We start from the raw sequence: 21,646 nt of genomic DNA, 5'->3' as shown, positions 1-21,646 counted from the left end.
AAAAGTTTCAGATTTAGAAACAATTTATTGATGAGAGCGGAAAAGTTTGAGACTGAGATCTAAAAACTGAATATTTGTAATTATGAAAAGGATTGGTTATCTTCCTTCATGAATAATGCGAGCGCGAAGGAATACAGATAATGCAACTAAACAATAACTGATGCGGCGCGCGCAAAGCGCGAGCGGAAAAGTGTGAGATTTAAGAAAACGGGATATTCTATTTTGTATCTATATACCTAGAAACGGGACATTCTAACCACATTTTGTCATCAATTATGAAAAGGATAACTATTTTTAGTTCCTGTATCTCAGCTCGAGCTGAAAATGTTGTTGATATTCCGATCTGAAAAAAGAGACAATAAGGATTATGAATTCTTATAAAGGATTTGTTTTCATTTAATAATAGGCCGAATGAGAACGCGAAATTTTGGAATTCATACAGAAGTATTCTCACTAACCAAAATGCGAGCGCGTAGTGCTAGCTGATATATTTTTACAATCAGACCTGAACAAAAGGGATTTATTTAGTATTTAATTATTACGTACGTACGTAGTATTTATTACGTACGTACGTAGTATTATCACGTACGTACGTAGTATTATCACGTACGTACGTAGTATTATTAAGTACGTACGTAATATTTATCACGTACGTACGTAGTATTTATTACATACGTACGTAGTATTATCACGTACGTATACGTAGTATTATCACGTACGTACGTAGTATTATTGCGTACGTACGTAGTATTTATCACGTACGTACGTAGTATTTATTACGTACGTACGTAGTATTATTACGTACGTACGTAGTATTTATTACGCACGTACGTAATAAGCACTTCGTCGAACCTGTATTCTTAACAGATAACAGTCGGACTATAGAGTTTGACTACTTTTGATGGATGTCATTCTTTCGATTTCCACACCTTTTGTGACTATAGATCTGCTGGACACTAGTTTAGGGGGGGGGGGAGTCACCCCTCCCATAATAGTGTTGGCATTATAATATTTATACATTATGTGATCGAGCTAAGTCAGTTTGTGGAGTAGCAAGAATATAAAAGTTAGCATAATGTACGTTCATAGAAACATTGCTATAAAAGATTTTTTTAAGTGCAGGGGTCAGCAAAGGCGGATCCAAGAGAAAAGTACAACGCCCCCCCCCCCTTCCCCCTATTGGCGGAGCAATAATAAAAAACTTCGGGAGAAAGAAAAAAAGGAAAGGAGAGGGTAAAGAAAATATGAAGACGGGTCACGAGTGAATAAAATGAGGGGGTCAATTTATAAAAGTTGATATGCAGGGAGCTTAAAATATTCAATTTTAAGTCAGTACACAAACATATTCCATTTCAGACATAGAGCTTTCATTATTTTGTCTGATGCGCACTCGCATTATTTGAAACGTGAACTATAGGTCCTTCTTCGTGTATTCCATATAGTTCTCAAGATGGTCTTTTGTTTAGGTCTGATTGTAAAAAATTATCAACTAGCACTGCAAGATCGTGTTTTGGTTAGTGAGAATACTTTTGTATGAATTCCAAAATTTCGCGTTCTCATTCGGCCTGTTATTAATGAAATAAATTCCTTTTTATGAATTCTAATCCTTGTCCCTTTTTTCAGATCGGAATATCAACAATATTTTCAGCTCGCCCTTAGGTAGAGGAACTAATACTAGTTATCCTTTACATATGATGACAAAATGTGCTTAGAATGTCCCGTTTCTAGGTTAAAAAATATGTAGTTACAAAATAGAGTATCCCGTTTTCTTCAATCTCACTTTTTCCGCTCGCGCTGTGCGCTCGCCGCATTATTATTGTTTAGTTGTATTATTTGTATTCCTTCGCGCTCGCATTATTTATAAAGGAAGATAACAATCCTTTTCATAATAAAAAAATATAGTATATTCAGTTTTTAGATCTCGATCTCAAACTTTTTCCGCTCGCATCAATAAATTGTTTAGTTATACTGCTATCTAAATCTTAAACTTTTGTTGGTGCCCTTTTAAAGATTAAGTGCCCCCAAAATGCAAAAAATCGATATTCTGACCTAAAAACTGGACATTCTAAGCACTTTTTTTATATTATAGGCAGATTGATGCGAGCGCAAAGTTTGAAATTTAAATCCCCAAAACAGGATAGGCCTATACTCTATTCATATTTTCATGAAAAGGATGGTTATTTTCCCACATGAATGATGCGCGAGGGCGAAGCTCGAGCTGAGATATTTTGAGATGCAGACCATTAAAAAAAATACAGAGCACTTTAAAAAATCAATTTGAAAATTACTCACAAAATAAATATAAAAGCTCGATATCCGAGCTGAATATGTTTTTTTTTCTCCATTTCAGCCTGTTGAGCAAGATATGTAGGCCTATCTCATAACAGGCAATGAGAGCGCGGAGCATGCAAGAACAAAAATTTTATATTCTGTAGCTGCATTGATCAAGAATTTTTTTACTTTCAAAGTTTTCCCCTCACCTTATTTACATTCACTCGTCTCCCTATCAGTCTTATTTGCCTCTTTTTACTCCTTTCCTTCCCTCCTTTCCTTTTTTTTTTTCTTTCTTTCCCCCTTTTTTCGCGTCGCCAATGCCGGGGAGGGGCGACCCCTTTACCACCTGGATCTGCCTATGCTGGCCCCTGGATTTTTAAGACGATGTTTCTTTGACCGTACAATATAGTTAATTTTGATTCTTCCCACGCCACAAACTGACTACAAAGCTCGATCACACGTACAGTGTATTACGGGAGAGGTGTACCCCCGCCCCCTCTCGTATATCATCCAGCAAATCACATAGCGCCATTATTAAGAGACTACTACAAAGATGGACAACCAGTCACAATGGAATAATGTTTAAGCATTTATTCAACATATACTCACGCAACGCAAGCTGCCGGTGTACCGGCGGATCCTGCGCCTGGCACATACTGTTCTAGGCACAAAATCCGCCGGCGGATCGTGTTCTACTCCGGCGGATTCAGTACCAAGAAAAGCCACTCTCTTCGGAAGATATCGTTCTTGCGCTATCGCGATATCCTTCATTCACATACGTCACGTGGTACGAGAAAACTAGTCAAAAAGCGGTAGATTTCATAAATTAAAGCTTGCAGAAAAAGATATTTATGATATATCTATGTGATAGAAGTGAAGAAATAAAATGCGTAATCTGAAATTGGAAAATAACCCATTTTCTTGTTACAACTCTACGGGAATTACACCACTTCTAACGCTACATGACGTCACGGTCTCGGTGCGAGGCCAGTGAAAGCATATTTACAAGAAAGAATATTTTCGAAACCCGATAATTGGAGTTATTCTTAAGCAAAATATTCAGCTGTAAGCGATGACTGCATAAAACTTGCATTTCTGTTTTTAGTTTGAATTAATAGCTTTCGATTTGACTGATTTGTCAACTTTTGGGGTCTGCATGGTCTGGGTCTTTAAATAGTCCACATTTAGTCTTCATTCAACTTTCAATGTCTACTGCACTACTTGTATACAAAGAATTTACCCCATGATATGATAACGCTTGTAGTCTAATAACATGCATTTGTTAATTTATTTTATACCTATTAATTTATTGCAGTATGAAAAGTCCTTTTTATCACAATTTTGGGGATAAATTGGGCACAATATGCATCAATTATGATTAATACAGAGTATTAAATAAAGACAAACAATGGCAGTTTCGATAATTAAAATCAGTATTTGTATAAATTTGTATAAATAATGATCACTGCAAATTAAATTCTTGAATTACGAAATTCCAATGTATTACTATTATTTCCTCCACATTTTCTCGTATATTTTTTCTATTTTTCTCTCCCTCCCCTTCCTCTTTCTCCTTTTTGGTGCTATATTACCCACGCGTATACGCCCCAGATATATTCATAATGTGCAAGAACGATATAGGAAACTGGAAAAGAGGCAAAAGGGGCGAAATGAGCAGGGACAGAAAGAAAGGCAAAAAAAAAATAAAGAGATGAAAACCAGGAGGGGGTAAAGTAAAAGAAACAAAAGATATAAAGGATAAATTATATTTCACTAAAGATCCCATATTGACTTAAAATTAGATGAATGAGAGGTAAATTAGGGAGCACCAAACCGTACGTGGCGTATCTAACTTTTGTCAGGGTGATCTTCCGGTCCCCTTCAATCATCATCATCATCATCATATCACCGTCACCCTCACCTTTATCATCTTCATCTTCATACTTAAAATATTGCATGAATTGATGTTTCGTATTTAAAAATATATTTGCCCATTCTGCTTTATAAATGCATAAATTAATTTAATTAGTTTTAGTTTGGGATTGTCATTTTTCTTCAAGCAATCTGCTTATGATGACAATCCTTCTCCTGCAAATTGTGAATATCATATAATAATTTGATAGTTAATCATTTTGTCTGGAATAATTTTTTTGTACACTTTATTTATGATTCATGCCAAAAATGCTAACATAATATTATGTTTATTATGTTATGGAAAATGTATTATACGAATGTTCCATGGATGCAGAAAAAAACAATAAATCAAATCAAATCAAATAAATTAATTCAGATTCCTTAACATTGAAAAAAATAAAAATAAAAATAAAAAAAAATACATGAAAATTTAAAAATAGGCCTTCAATAAACTACATAAGAAATTAATCATGTTCTGACATTCCTTTTTTATGTTTGTTAGAAATAAAAAATTTATGTTTTCACCAAAAATTAGCATTCTACAAGCAATAATATGAGTTAACAGCAAAACAATATTTTCATACACTAATTTGAATCATTTATTTGAAATATGAAAATTTTAACTTGTTGAAATTTTTCTAAAAATTTGAAGTTTCAAAAACCTATAGGCCTATATGGGGCTGCAAATTTTCGCCAAACAGTCTGGCAAACTGACACTAAACATGGTGTGAAAAAGCACAGTTAAAGAGATCGATGCATACTGCGGACTGAAAATAGTATAAAAAATCACAAAACAAAATGATGAAAATTTTATCAAAATCTTATAATAATAAATAGCATAGTTTTGCGTATGTGTCAGCTAGGTCTACGTAATACATATCGAGACATTATTTCTCCTATTAATCCTCACCCCCATCGAGCCCTTTGTCAAAAGCTGTATGGATCCGCCCCTGAATAAAAATTCACAAAAGGCGGACGAAAATTCCCCCCCCCCCCCATGCATTGCGATCGACATTGCCGAGCCGCGCATGCGCGCGCTGCCGAGGTTGTCTGTCCAAATCAATATTACACGTATAATCAATAGAACCAAATCCGCCGAGGAACCAAATCTGCAAACATCAAGCCGCGTCAAACCCGGCGGATATGGTTCCGATTAAAAACGATATCGGCCATTTAGAACGATATCTGCCGGCGGATACGGTATCCGCCGGTGGAACCAAATACTCGACTCCAATGAACAATAATAGTGGGTTTTCGCCCAGCGTCGTACGACGCTATCTACGACGTAGAACGATCTCTTTGTTCGTGCGTCCGTCGCGCTCAACTCTCGCTTGTAAGCAGTTTCGCAAATCGCTGAACGCGGCCGGATCGACCGGCTGGCATGGTTGGCATGTAATGTTGACACGCCAACATGTGCATTGTATATGTTCCTACTATGTGCACACAACTGGCAGTGCCATGTGTCTTGCAGTCGCGTCGTCGACCGAGCCATGCAACGGCTTTTCAATCATATTTCAATAATCATACTCGTTTAAACTTCTACTGTAACATTTTGAAATTATACTTAGCTTGATTTTAGTATAATTGAAATGGTACTCACCGAAAAACTCGCATTCGAGTCCATGTTTTGAAGCTTTCAGCTATCAGTGTAGTCAGAGTAGAGTACAACATGTGCATGCACGCGATGGGCGAATGTGTTTACATCGATCGGCTCAGCTTGCTCGCTCTACAAGCGATCTGATTGGCTGTTGACGGCTGTTGACAAATCCTACGTTCTAATGCGGACGCCCGCTAATTTGCGGAAGAACCGTCCGTGATTTGAGCTCAAGAACGCTCGGGCCTCTGTTTCCATGAAAGTTGGCGATTTTTGCACACGTACGTTCTACGTCGTACGACGCTGGGCGAAAACCCACTACTGACATGCCTGTAAAACATAGGCCGCAAGTGGGCGGCATACAACATAACACTATGGCGCAACCACTTTTCTTTCTTCTTTCTTTTTTCCAAAATAAAAGAAATCTATAAGCAACAAACAAACTAACTTAAAAGACATACATGTCAGGAGTGTAAAACAAATCAAACTTGCTAAATACCATAGTCCAACTTATCGCATCAGACCTTCAATCATAGTAAGGTAAATTGATTTGGTAAATTAAAGTCAACAATTAACTATTCCTGATACTTTAATCCTATCCAAAGTATACATGGGTAAGTGCAGCAATAAACCCAAAACATATTGAAAGATTTGAATATCATGTTAACCAATCAAATGGTAATCATTTCTGCCCATAAACTGATACATTAAACGATACAACTTTATACACTATGCTTCCTGTAATGAAATAGAAAAAGTAGCTACAAAATCCTGAACTCAAAACATCTTAACGAAACATCCATAGAACACTCTCAACCTGCCCCATTTGTTGGTTTGATGACCAAAGACAATTTCGCAAATAAACCTAAAATGATAAAGGCATACATGTAAATGCATAAACAAGTGTCACATGGATACACTGCATGATAAAGTTTTTAAAAAAATTATAAAAAGCTATGCAATCAACAACACCAATGTACAGCATATAACCAAAAATCCAATATGATCCCAAAACACGTTCATAAAGTAGTGTAATAAAATCAGCAAACACCAACCGATCCACGCATAATGGGCCACATTAAAAAAATTCACAAATATTCCACACATATTAAATGTAGTTAATTAAAAATCGGTGCAAGGCAGTTGACATGCATAACTGATACTTCAACTAGTAATATATGAAGGGAATTAACAAACATACACTTATATCAGTAAAAGGAAAATAATCAAGTAACTGGTATAACCTAATATAGTACACTCAATGTATGTACCCCAACAAAATCACTGGTTCTAAGTTTGGCTTAAAATATACCGTATATATCCAACAATATAATAAAAAAAAAATTCATGCCTATATCTTGTCATATACAATAGCAAAATCATGAATCCGAACAAAATCAGCGCCTTTTATAACATTCATCTCCTTTCTTTAACTGTCAAAATAGCAACTTCTTACCACTATTTCCACCTCCCACTATTCAATAGTGTTTATAATATACACTACAAAGGATAAACAACTGTTCGCACCTTCATTATATAACGTTAATTATAAGTGCACATATAAGCAAAAAAAGTATGAGGAGGGTGTGACAAATAAAGGGGAAACCAACACACCCAGTAATATAAAGCATGACTTATCATGAACATAATTAGACACAATAAAACTGTTCATATAAATAACATAAACATATAACTTAAAGTACATCAGGTACCCTCTCATCTCGCTAAGAGTGAAACGACTGAAATACATAAACAATAAAGCTACCTGCAGCATGTAGGAACACAATCACCTCATTCATCAAATTCACCCACACACAGCACACACCAGTCCAGCACTAAATAAAAGCGCAAACAAGAAGGAAAAGCATCAAAGTAAATGGCAAAAGTACAAAATTCTTTTACCCGCATCATGAACAAACTTTAAAGACAGAAATATACAAACTTTAATGACACAAATGGACACAAGTACAGAATTAATACATATAAAACATTAAACTCACAAAACGCAGAAAAAAAGCAAAGTAATGCAATAAATGTCCATCTGGTGTCTATAGTCTGCAACAAAGATGTTAAGCCAAAAATTCAGTCTCTAGAAAGTTCACACTTTCAATGTTGTGGAGGAAAGCAGTAAGGGCCAAGGCTGTAGGTGGGACTCACAAGCTCAGGGGCATAGAGGGCACACACCACTAACTATTTCCCCATAGACTCATGTGTTAAAAATGAGATTTGAAAAAATCGCCAAAAATAAGTCTTAGAAATGACATCATCCACACCTTTATCATTTGGTAGTGTATCCAATATCCTTCAAATGCTAAAGATATGAAAAGGTGTTTTTCAATATTTTTTCGCGCTACAGGGGCTCAAACCAAGACTACGTGCAAACTTGGTTGCAGTCACAGTGCTCACTGGGTTTCTTGGGCAACTAATTAAGTTCCCATAAAACCCAGCATTGACAAATTACTGCTCTCCCATGGGACTCAACAGATCCAGTAGTAATCCCTCTCTATGCCCATATGAAAAAAATTGTTCAGATATGCACCGTTGATTTTATATGAATATTTTTCCAACCATTACATCATTTTAGGTACGGGTCTAAAGGGGATTCCCGAAATTGCCGGATCCTATTAGTGGTGTGCGCCCTTTAGAGGGTCCGATTCACACTGAACTTGGGATATTTTTTTTTTGTGGCACAACCTTAGGATATCATATGCACAATGTTTAAAAAAAAATTGTTTTGAGATGAGCAAAATGAGAGAATGAGAGCTAAATAAATTGTGATATTCATCATGATCCACAGTAATGGTTCAGTAGTACAAGAAGGGGACATTAATTTATTGCTGGTCAATGTGTAATTAGCATCAATCTGTCACCATATCAATGTGTCATGTAAACTAGGTGAAGGACATGAAAGTACCAGGGAATCCTTGCTACAAGTATGTTACTGCTGCCCTTCTGGGATAAAAAAAGGGGAGTTGTCTGTAAAATATTATAAAAATCATGACATAATTTGTGATATTTTTTTCTGATTGATTGAGGGGGGGGGGGGTGATTATGACATTATTTCAGATGCACACTAGAAAAGTGTATAAATGCAAGAGGAAATTTTCCCAATCAAACCAAATGCAGTAACAATGAGCCCCCAAGAAACTATCTGACAAGCAAAAGAACTTCTTTGTACCTGGCCATACAGCATGGAACATGCATGGGCGAAGTGGGTAGCTTGGTAATCCCAACAGTATTCTAAAGATGAAATATGTATGTCTAACATGCGAGGACCTGGTTGGAGCGCACAATTTCCCTTGATGAGCACGATAACTTCACCAATATGATAAACCTGTCAGTCGCTTTTTCACAACAATCATTCTCAGACCAAAGACATCAGAAGACTCTGTATACCACTGATGGTTCCACTGTCGGCCATCGGATTGTTGATGTAGAGAAGCATACCGTGGTCATCAATGAAGCTTGTCAACAAGCATACACATTAAGCCCTGGCCAGAGACCTGGTGTTCAAACATGGAGTGGGTGATTCCTGAAGAATAAGGGGGAAAATAAGAGGAAATGCAGTCATTACCATATTCAAGTGCATGAATTGTGAATTTGAATCAACTGCTTTAAACTTTTCCAGAGAGATAGTTAAAACAGAATCAGGGAGAAAACAGCTGTACCAAATATCATGACAGGTGGGGCTAGCAAAAAAAAAAAGGGGGGGGGGGGCATCTATTGCAAACACTGCTGCAAGCAGGATTCCAACATTAGTTTACAACAGCAATGATATTCCAACTGGATAGATGTTTCCAAAAGACACCTAAGAAATCTAAGAAATGTGGTGATATCTTGTCCCTTTTGTGTCTGTCATACTGTCTAAAATTTTGACACAGTTGGAACACAACGCCTAAGTTAGATCTAGCCTCTAGTCTAGGGCCTAACGTCTATAGCTAAGGCTTAAGTCTTAAGACAAGTTAGGCCTAACATTAACAATAAATACAAGATTTTCCTTTAATAATTAATTAAAGTACCCAGATGATCATTGCTATCAAATTTGATTTGAAAACTTCTAATTTTACCTTGTCAGGTTATTCCCTTTAACTTGACTCAAATCCTATCTTGGGAAGATGTTAAAAGAGAATTACTAACAATTAACTAGATGCTGGCCTGTTTATCACTTTGTTCTACAAACTACACGTATTTCTGATTACTACGCGCATGCTAGTCTTGAATTTAAGACCCCAATATAGGCAAGTGCCAAAATTACATACAAAGTCATTGGAAAAACTGGAATTTTTATATTTGTTTGAGTATTTGGAAGAAAAAAGTACCTAGTTAGCTGTCAATTGGGTTTTCCAGATAAAACAACATGACAGGCATTCATTCAGGGTGTTTGCACCCCTCCTTTTTCATCAGTTTCCCTTCCAGCAGCAATTACATCCAACTAGCCCTGTTTACTGCACAATACCTGTTCAGGGCACACACCACTAACTATTTCCCCATAGACTCATGTGTTAAAAATGAGATTTGAAAAAATCGCCAAAAATAAGTCTTAGAAATGACATCATCCACACCTTTTTTTCGCGCTACAGGGGCTCAAACCAAGACTACGTGCAAACTTGGTTGCAGTCACAGTGCTCACTGGGTTTCTTGGGCAACTAATTAAGATCCCATAAAACCCAGCATTGACAAATTACTGCTCTCCCATGGGACTCAACAGATCCAGTAGTAATCCCTCTCTATGCCCATATGAAAAAAAATTGTTCAGATATGCACCGTTGATTTTATATGAATATTTTTCCAACCATTACATCATTTTAGGTACGGGTCTAAAGGGGATTCCCGAAATTGCCGGATCCTATTAGTGGTGTGCGCCCTAGAGTTAATGTCCGGTGGGCGGCCAAAATGGAGCCCTACAAATAAACACGTGAAGTGGACGGGACGAAGCTCTGTGTGAGATTGGAGACGCGAAGGCCCATAGAGGATGATCACGGGAAGTGACATCAGAAGGGTAACGAGATGCATCGCTTGGGGATCGAGACAACATCAAATACATCATGTCTATCGGGAGCAAATGGCGGGGGGCCAGGAGGATCTATGACCTTTGTTGCATGAGGGACATCAGTGGAACCACCAATGAGGGAGTACACAGTGGCCTCATCATCATCGTTGTTATTCTCTCCTCTGTCAAACTGAGAAGTGGGAAAGCTCTTGGGAAGATGTCGACTACGAGGCCTATCCGAGAAAGGTTGACCGTCAGGTGGATCAGATAGGTGAAGAGGGCAGGACAGCGCTCTACTGACAGAATCTGGAGGACGACCAGGAGGGTCCTCAACTGTGATGGAATAGGGAAGAGAGGAGGGTCTACTGTGCAGGAGGGGAGTGGCACTGCTATTGCAGTTGAGTCCAAGCGAGTTGTCAGCAAGCTGATAAGTTGACGTGTCTGGGGTTAGCTGGCGACTTTCTGAAGATTGCTTGTTAGCAAGATGAACAGGCCTTGGGCAATCAACCTTGACGTCGATATAAGAGTGATGCTGGATACTTGTTGGCTAGGAGTCGAAGCCAGTTCAATCTGCATCCCTGATAGCAGACACGGTCGTAATGACGTCATTAACTGATCGTAAAGTGGTAATACTCGTCATGTCGTCGTATTTATGACGTTCTTACGACGTCATTTTGACGACTTAGAATGGCAACTTTCTTTTGCATTTTTATTTGACCAGATTATGACGTGATTTTGACGTCATTTACTGACCAATTTACGACAAGTAAATTTGCTTTCTTATATGACCAGATTATGACGTAATTACGACGTCATTTACTGACCAATTTACGACAAGTAAATTTGCTTTCTTATATTACCAGATTATGACGTGATTACGACGTCATTTATTGACCAACCTGCGACAAATAAATTGGCATTTTTATATGACCACATTAATTATGACGTGATTATGACATCATTTATTTACCAAACAACGACAAAGAAATTTGCGTTTTCATATGACCACATTATGACGTGATTATGACATCAATTATTTACCAATCATTTACCATTATTTACCAATTTATCAACCTTGCCATGTTAGCAAGGCTATTTCTACTTAGAAAAGGAAAAGTAAAACTTAAAAAAAATAGTACAGAATTTTTATTTTAGGTAAAGTATATCATTCTTCAAAGAAAAAAAGCTTCAAAAGCAGTGGCAAAAATAATCATTTCTTAACTGGTTGCCAACCAAACCAAACAAGAGGTAGCTTTATATGTCAACGAAGTTTTTATCTATTTTAAAACTTTTTTTTCTTAATTGGTGTCATGCCCCGGTGTCATGCAAACCCCCTAACTAGTTAGCTCACCCCCCCCCCCCACCCCCGGGCTCACCCCCTATAAAAAAATTCATCATATCCGCAGAATTAATTCGCCGGGCGTCGGGCTTGCGCATGCGCGCTGCACTGTATGCCACTGGCAAGTCGCAATCATTTGAAAAAGGTATGCGCCCGTTTTTCGCCGTTAAATGTTGCAGCCAAATTTTGGATCGAGAATTAAGTGCGACGAAGATGGCCGTTAATAATATAACAGTTCTACTACTTTAAGAACACGGGTCAGATTTGGACATCGCATTCGAAGGCATTCGCAGTAGACCAAACAGTAAGTTAGATAACCATTTCTAAGATTCATGAGCAAACCCACGCAAAGCAAGTCTGTTTATCACTGATTCTGCTTCTTTCTGGGGATGTCCAGGTAAACCCAGGACCCAAGACTGCTGCCATCTACCCTTGTGGATACTGTGAGAAGCCAGTCAATTGGTCTCATCATGCTGTTTGCTGTGATAATTGCTCTGTTTGGTACCACAAATCGTGTGAGGATCTGAATACAAATGACATAGAACATCTCGGACATGACAACGTTGTTTGGCATTGCTATAAATGTGACAATGCGAATGTTGAGACGTTTACTTTCAACTCCTTCGAACTTCGCACAGCAAATGACTTTTATCTCCTGTCTCCGGAGCATTACCCATTAGGCATCGATTCTTTTACATCTGATGACCCACCTAGCCCGATAGGTGAGAGCAGCCCCAAGTCGAGAGTGGACTCTGACGACAGCGCCGCTTCCAGAAGCCGGCTCTCAAGCACTGGATCAAGTTCTCACTCCAGCAAGAGTTCCACGAGTATATCCTGCGGCAAAAAATCCAATCTGCGACTTCTCACTGTTAACTGTTGTAGCTTTAAGAAGAATCGTTCTGAATTTGCTGCTGCAGTAGACTACATCAAGCCAGATGTCATCTGTGGGACTGAGTCGTGGCTTTATGGTGTCAAGCCAGGGAAGGATCCTGCAATCAATGCAATCAGATCATCAGAGGTTTTTCCTTCCTCACATCAATTCTCCAGGAATGATAGAGAATCCACCGGGGGTGGCGTCTTTATTGGAGTCTCAAGAAACATCACGACAGAGAATAAACCAGAGCTCTCAACGGACTGTGAAGTGGTTTGGAATAAGATCAAACTGAAAGGTGAAAGGGAACTCTATTGTGGCTCCTTCTATATGCCTCACCGTGACATGAAACACCTAAACCAACTCCGCAACTCGTTGGAGCGCACCATGGAAAATCTCAGAGACCATCATGTTATTTTGACTGGGGACTTTAATTGTCCAGACATAGATTGGGAGCACCTCAGCACTCGACCAGGCGCCGCTGAGAGAGAAGTACAACAAGCTCTTATTGACATCACTTTGGACTTTGGCCTCCATCAAATACATGAGCAACCTACAAGACAAGACAATCTGCTAGACCTCGTCTTCACTAACAACCCATCATTGGTGAAGAGTTCTAACAGCACGCCGGGGATTAGCGACCATGCCATGGTAGTAACGGACTTTGAGATCCTACCCCACATTGTGAAACACAACAACAAGAAGTGTTACATGTTTCAGAAAGCTAACTGGACTGAAATTCACCAGCGAGCTGCAGTGTTATCTACTGAACTCGTCACTAAAACTGACTGTAAAGTAGGAATCGAAGAAGTTTGGACTCACTTCAAGACATCACTGTTTCAGATCCTAGATGAACATGTTCCCTCCAAGACAGTGCGAGGTAGGAAATCTCTCCCGTGGTTTTCACACAGCCTCAAACGAATGGTGAAGAAGAAAATGAGACTTTACAAGAAAACCAAGAAAACCACCCACGGTGCAGCCAAGAAGAGTGCATGGAAGAAGTATACAGACTTCCAGAAGGACTGCAAACAGGCTTTCAAAGTAGCTGAAGAGAATTTCATCCTATCTTCAGTCATGCATGGTTTGGAGGAAAACAATCCTAAGCCCTTCTGGAGATACGTGTCCTCGAAGAGGAGAGATAGAACTGGTACCCCAGCACTAAAGAAGGATGGTAATCTGATCCATGATAGCAGACTGAAGGCACAGATGCTGTTACAACAGTTCAAATCGGTCTTCAACTTGGACACCTTCATCCCACCAGTTGAAACAAGAACTACCAAGCCTGCACGCAAGATTGACGATCTGCACATTTCTGTCTCTGGTGTGGAAAAGCTACTTGGCAAGATCAACATCTCAAAAGCAGCTGGTCCAGACCTTATTCCTAACATCATTTTAAAGGAATGTGCACCCGAACTTGCTCCTGGCATTACAGCGATGTTTAAGCTGTCAGTGGACTCTGGTGCTCTACCCCTCGACTGGAGAGATGCACACGTATCACCAGTGTTCAAGAAGGGTGATGTCCACCAAACCAGCAATTATCGCCCAGTCTCCCTAACTTCGGTTATTTGTAAGCAACTGGAGCATATCATCTGTCGCCATATTATAATGCATCTGGAACGCAATAAGATCTTGTCACCACTCAATCATGGTTTCAGAGCAGGCCATTCTACTGAGACACAGCTCTTGACTGCCGTACACGACTTTCTCACAGCCCATGATAAGAAGACCCAAATGGACATAATTATTTTGGACTTTGAGAAGGCTTTCGACACCGTCCCTCATTCACTTCTACTACACAAGCTGGAAAGATATGGCATCGAAGGTCCTTTGCTTCAGTGGCTCTCATATTTCCTAACAAAGAGACAGATGAACGTTGTTGTGAATGGGGAACACTCATCTTCAACGAAGGTAATGTCAGGAGTGCCGCAAGGGACAGTGCTCGGCCCCCTTCTCTTCCTTTGTCATATCAACGACTTACCAGACAATGTCAAGTCTACTGTCCGCCTTTTCGCTGATGACTGTCTCTTATATAGAACGATCAAGTCGCAGCGGGATCATGTCAGTCTTCAAAACGATCTGTCCAAGCTGCAGCAATGGGCGATTACATGGGGAATGAGATTCAATGCCACGAAATGCCAAGTACTGAGTACTGATCAGAAGTCATCCTACTTCTATAACATCAATGGTCATATTCTCAAACACATTTCCCAAGAGAAGTACCTCGGAGTCATGCTGTCTGATGACCTTAAATGGACCCCACACATCAGCATGACAACGAAAAAAGCAAATTCCATCCTGGGACTTCTCCGCCGAAATCTCCAGTTTTGCCCTGAGCAGTGTAAACGTACAGCCTACATCTCCCTTGTACGGTCCATTCTCGAGTACGGAGCCTGTGTGTGGGATACATACCTGCAGAAAGATATCCAAAGCCTTGAAAGGGTTCAGCGCAGAGCTGTGAGGTTCATCACAGGTGACTACACATCTCGCAACCCAGGCAGCATCACCAGCATGAGAGAAAAGCTAAATCTGCCAACACTATCCTCAAGACGACAAGTCCTGAAGTTATCTTCCTTCTTCAAGGTGGTCGAGGGGTTGGTCCCAGCCCTTCCTATTGAGAATTTCTTGACTAAATCAAGGCCAAAACGGAAAGTCAAAACAAAACAATTTAAAGACTTTCAAGCACAGAATATCTTAGAAAGACAAGTAGTGAACCACAATAAAGGTTACACTATTCAATCAACAAACACTGAACAATTAAAACAATCTTTTTTTGTGAGTACCCCTCTGGCTTGGAACCATCTCCCACCTGACACAGTGAACAGCACATCACTAGAGGTGTTCAAGTCAAAGATCGAAAAGAGCTACCTACGATACGACTAAATATCACCGTGCCCTCTCTCACCCGCTGCATTCATACCAGCAGTGTACACATCCAGATCCAGATTTTCTTTTCGGAGCGCGGCTTGCAGAGCTACGTACCGTAGCTAGCTTGCCTGCTTTGGCTTTAGATTTCGTGCACTGACACTGCCCCGGCCCCGGGCCGGCCGGGGTGGCTGCGCCGAGCGCCGGCATGCTGTATAGGACAGGCTGCGCTGGTGGGCTCAGGGCCCAAGTCTGCAAATGCCAGTTGTGGTAACGATATCAAAATGAGTTCGTACAGAATCCAATGAAATGACCACCAAAGTGTCTGTCTATATTTATAAATAATATATGTGCCAAAGGATTCTGGAAGAAATTGTGTAATTGCTGAGCAATCAGCCAAAAAAGCACAGGAATTTGGGTCAAGCGTCGGGCCGACCTTATTTCAGAGCAATAATAATAATAATAGTACACTGTCCCATGTGCTCTTATCTGTGTTGGTGATCTTCAGTGTGAACATTTTTCAGCGTCATGAGCGTAGATTTCAAGATTTCACAAAGTTCAGTTTATGTAACTGTACCAGATGATCCTCAATGATATACTGAAAATCAACCCTAAATCTCCCGGGGTATTTTGATTCATTTCCGGGGGGGGGGGCATTATTGCCCCCCCCCTATAAGCAGGGGCCGCGGAACCGGGGGGGGGGGCTTCAGTCCCCCCCCCCCCCCCACTTTTTTCCAAAACCTTGTACAAAAACGTAAAAATGACCATATGATTGTGATTTTTAGCATGGTCAGCCCCCCCACTTTGAAAACCGTTCCGCGGCCCCTGATAACATCTCAGCTGCGGATTGCGCAATCACAACGAAAATTTGCATGATGGTAGAGAATGACGTAATCTACGTAGTTGCATTGGTAAATTTCACTGAATTCATATATTTTTATTTTAAATGAATTAATTATGCTAATTTATTCATGAAATCATACTTTTTGCTCTGATTCACTAAATAAAGCTCCTAGAATGCTATTTTTTGGGTGAAAATATTCTCTATAGCATTCCTAACAATTGTGAATGAAAAAAATACTGGTACCAAGACTGATTTCTTATGTATTTTATTGTTTTTTAATTTCTTATGTATTTCCTTATTTCTTTACTTTTTGATTTTTATTGTATTTTCGATGGAAATCGTTCTAGACTTAATTCTATTCATAAACAAGGCAAAATTAATTAAGTTTAATCAGTAAAAGTAGAAATAATGATAAATTTATGAATTTTGGCTAAATACATAATTTGCATTAGATTTGTACATGAAATCATGTTTATGAGCAATTTTGGGTCTGACATGCACTTACATAATGTTGCGTAATGTCGTTTCCGCGTAACCGGGCGTCCCAAATTTGGTCTCAAAATTTGCGCGAGACTTGAAAGTAAAAAGTCAGTGAGCAACGCGATCAAAAATTTTTGCGCGATAGCGTAGTGATGAAATTTGTTGAGGGGGGGGGGTCAAATTGACCCTCCCCCAGTTTAATAAGGGTTAAGGCCGTCACATGAAATGCCCTATATTCATTATTTTTCTACCAAAAGCACCATTTGAGTAAGATTTTTAATGAATAAATCTGTTTGACATTTCAGGAGAAAGAGAGGGAGACACAAAACCACCTGTCTCGGTGTCACACATGAGGAGTTGAGGAGGAGATGAAGTCGGTGAATATGACCTGGCCTGGGGGAGTTTCCTGAAGAAGACCCAGAATCGCCGGATGTCAGGAGTGGAGATCCTTCGTTTCTGCCCTACATGCTAGGAGGCATCGGGCAGTAGGTAAGTAAGAAGGCTATTTCAGATTTAAAGCTTATTTTTGTTGTTTGGGATCATTGGGAATCTCTATTATCAGAATCACGCAGATTTGGGTGTGTACAAACTCGGGGCACCTTATAATCTGTCAATGGTCCTGACTGTACTTCGAGGACTCTGTGTTATTTTTATCATTTTTTCATTGTATTTTCATTCACGGAGCCTAGACAAGTCTCTGTTGCCTGTAGAACTTTGTACACTAAGATGGATTTCCCTAGAAAATCCACCTTTCCCACAATAATTTTGGGGCAAACATTTAATTTGTCCAATTTGTAAGCTTTTGTACTCTAAATGCATACAAAGGCTTAAAGGTCAAGTCCACCCCAGGAAAATACTGACTTCAATAAATAGAGAAAAATCAAACTAGCATAGCGCTGAAAATTTCATCAAAATCGGACGGAAAATAAGAAAGTTATGACATTTTAAAGTTTCGCTTATTTTTCACAAAACAGTGATATGCACAACTAGGTGACTCAGTCATTGATGTCCATCACTCACTATTTCTTTTGTTTTTTATTGTCTGAATAATACAATATTTCATTTTTTATAGATTTGACAATGAGGACCAACTTGACTGAACCATATAGTATTAAACAATGCTAATTCCACATGTTCAGGGAGGAATTAATCGTTGTATCACTTGACAATCAGGAGAAAATTAGAATATTCAATATTTCATATAATAAAATACAAACGAAATAGTGAGTGGATGACGTCACGTCATAGTCTCCTCATTTGCATACCAGCCACGATGTGCATATAACTGTTTTGTGAAATTAAGCGAAATTTTAAAATGTCATAACTTTCTCATTTTACATCCGATTTTGATGAAATTTTCAGTGTTATGCTTGTTGGATTTTTCTCTTTTTATTCAAATCAACTTTTTGTTGGGGTGGACCTGTCCTTTAAAAAATGTTAATCGTAGGAAGGTAAAATTTTTGAAGGATCACTTTCTTAGAATTCCCACGCTATATAACGCAATGACATGGACTTTAATTCGAGTGACGTACTTATGCAAGAAATACAGAATTGGTGCACATGCATAGCTGATTGATTGTGCTCGTACTGGTACTAGATTCCAGGCTGACGTAGTGGATCGGTTTGGACGTTCTAATTTCAATGACAGGTTTAGATGGTAAATTGGCGCTAATTAAATTTTGCATTGGTCGATCTCGCGATGCCAGAAAACTAATTCCACCTCAAAATTTGTCGGATTTTTTTGCAAAATATATATTTAATTGATCCTTGACCTGAATTTAAGCCAAATCAGGCATAGGGAATGGCTGTATTTCGGCCTCGCAGTTCGAATTCTTAGTCCTGACAGTCCTGGTTGCCCAATAACCATTTAAAACACATAAAAAAAGGCATGAATTAAAATCGTAATTATAAAAAAATAATATGTTTTATGTGTCAAATAAATTGATTCTAAAATTTCCTTCCTTATACAGAGATGGTTAAAGGTCTTGAGGGCATCATGCCCCCCCCCCCGACTTGACTTTACATGTTAATATTTTAAGTATAAAATATGTAACAAACCCCACATCGTTTTTTAATCATTTAAAATAAATTGGAAATTAATATTGAAACCATCTAGTTTTTAATGAAGATTAATAAATAGTTTATGTAGAAAAGGTTTTTATGTTTCTCCTCTTCTGTTATTTTTGCAGATGCTGTAATTTGAAACGGAAGGTGTCCTGCCAATACATTTTCATCCCACCTGAACTGCCTTGCCTGCCTGCACCCAGTCATCGTTCGTTTCGGCCTGTATGAAGTGAATTTCACATTGATTGGTGGAGCTGCTAAGTTGGCATTACAGGGCCACGCCGGGGTATGATCCTTGGGGTTGAACATCATGACTGCTAGTTAATCGGCGAAGGTGATGTGATCGATCAAAGTCGCATAGAGTAAGATCGATACCAATCTGCTTTGCTACATTTCGAACAATCTCATACGGATACGGATATTATTGCGACAGGAGTACTGCTCGATGTGGTCAAGCCTATTTGACAAAGCATTACATGATGTTAGTCATGTTATCAGAAACCGATTTTTCAAAATCACGGAGTTGCTTCAATTTAGTATCGATAGATATTTCAAGAACGCGTAGACTAGTTAGCTTTTCATCAAGAATTTCACGCAATTTATTTTCGCGCTTATCCATGTCATCATTGAGTTTTTGTCTCTCGCGTTCCATTGCCACGGCCACCGCTCTTTGAACGACTGTACCAATATGATCTAGGTATGCTGGGCTTTGTTTAGATCCAGTTAATGATGAAGCAGAGGATTGTGTACAAGCGGCCTCTTGATCTGGTGGATATCTTAGACATGTTGTTAGAGATTACATAATGATATATTTGAAAAGTGGGATGGGCTGTGCATCTGCCAACTCACCAGTCAACCAATTAGAGACTGCCTTCCAAAGTGACACAGCACGAAAATATCAATACAGGACTGGTTTAGTCAACATATAGATCCTGAAAAAAAACCATGGAGACCGCAGACGCAAAATGACTTCCATATATAAAGATATGATGCACAATTTCCAGTGGGTTCAAAACACTGAACACATGCTATGCTGATACACAGACTATCATAAGAACTTTATCAAGCATAGGAAATCTGGTATGAAATCTCTCAGCTTACATAAAAAGCCTAGGTAGCTACATTTACAGTAGGGAAGAAAATGCGTAATTGCTGAGAATTGAGCAAAATAAGCATGTAATTCTATCAAATGTCAGGTATTTTTCGAATCGATTATAATACACTGTCCCAAATATGCTTTTCTGTGTTTATAGCGATCATCAGAATTATCGATTTTAAGTTAAAAAATTCATGATTTTACAAAGATACAAGTTTACATTAATATATCAGATGTAGATTATGTACAATATATTGACAATTAACTTTGATTTTATAGATTTTCTCAAGAAATAATTGTTTGCTGCAACTACTGTCTTTTCCTTCTAAGTGATAGTGTAATACAACAGTTCCACAAACTATTTTCATCAGACTTACTAATGTATGATTCTTTCAACCAAATGCAAGCTTCCATAAATCCTGAAATTATTCAAACTCAAGTATTTTTTTTTACATACAGTATATTTTACGTGCATTACATAGTTGTCTAAAGTTGAAGGTATATTTAATTACAATTTCAACGAAAAAGCTTTATTCTTGGAGATCATTATGCCTCTGTTATGTATTAATGTGTATTTATAAATGTACAATTGTATGTATTGGTACAACAAACATTGTAATTTCATTCCTTTGACCCTAATACTGCCTTTTCATAGAAAAGTGTTTTTTTTTTCAATCTATTTAGAGTTTTCAACTTTTTGTTTTCCTTTTTTTGCTGGTAATATCATGTTCTGCAACTTTTATTTATTAATATAATATTTGCCTCGATTTTGTAATTGAAATGCGTACATGTATTTGATTTCGTTTTCCATTTTTGTATATGTTCTTTTTCGGGGGGGGGGGTCATGTTCTTGAGACTGAGACAAGTTATGCAAGGCCCTGGCATGGAGGATCATTATATTGGTACTGGGAATGCTGGACATTGTCAGAGTATTCACCAAATATAGATAATCCTCAATGACAAGGTCTTTGAAGTGATGTGTGTATGTACATTGCATGTAGAATTTAATGTTTAGGTCATTATCACGTCAGAATACGTTAAGATATCATAGTTGACTCCAAAAGACGTCATATTCATTTCAGTATGCGACGTCAATATGACGTCTATTACTAGTCAGCAACATGTTGCAAAGTCGTCATTCAGACGTCGTAGTTGACTTATAAAGATGTCATAATTACATCAATATGACGTCTGAAACTGGTCAGGAATACGTTGCAAAGTTGTCATTAAGACGTCGTAGATGACTTTTAAAGACGTCATAATTACATCAATATGACGTCTAAAACTGGTCAGGAACACGTTGCACGGATGTCATTAA

At 38.5% G+C, this 21,646-nt stretch overlaps 1 long non-coding RNA gene across 1 annotated transcript; it reads left to right on the top strand.

The window, feature by feature from the left end:
- The first annotated feature begins 12,387 nt into the window (after positions 1-12,387).
- LOC135153785 (uncharacterized) lies at positions 12,388-19,440 on the top strand. The gene is made up of 3 exons (XR_010293291.1): positions 12,388-12,415; positions 17,474-17,657; positions 19,358-19,440. It is a non-coding gene; the product is annotated as an uncharacterized LOC135153785 (long non-coding RNA).
- The last annotated feature ends 2,206 nt before the right edge of the window (positions 19,441-21,646 follow it).

This window comes from Lytechinus pictus, chromosome 3, assembly GCF_037042905.1.
Source record: "Lytechinus pictus isolate F3 Inbred chromosome 3, Lp3.0, whole genome shotgun sequence".
NCBI lineage: Eukaryota > Metazoa > Echinodermata > Echinoidea > Temnopleuroida > Toxopneustidae > Lytechinus > Lytechinus pictus.
This window is presented reverse-complemented; position numbering and strand designations above follow the sequence as displayed.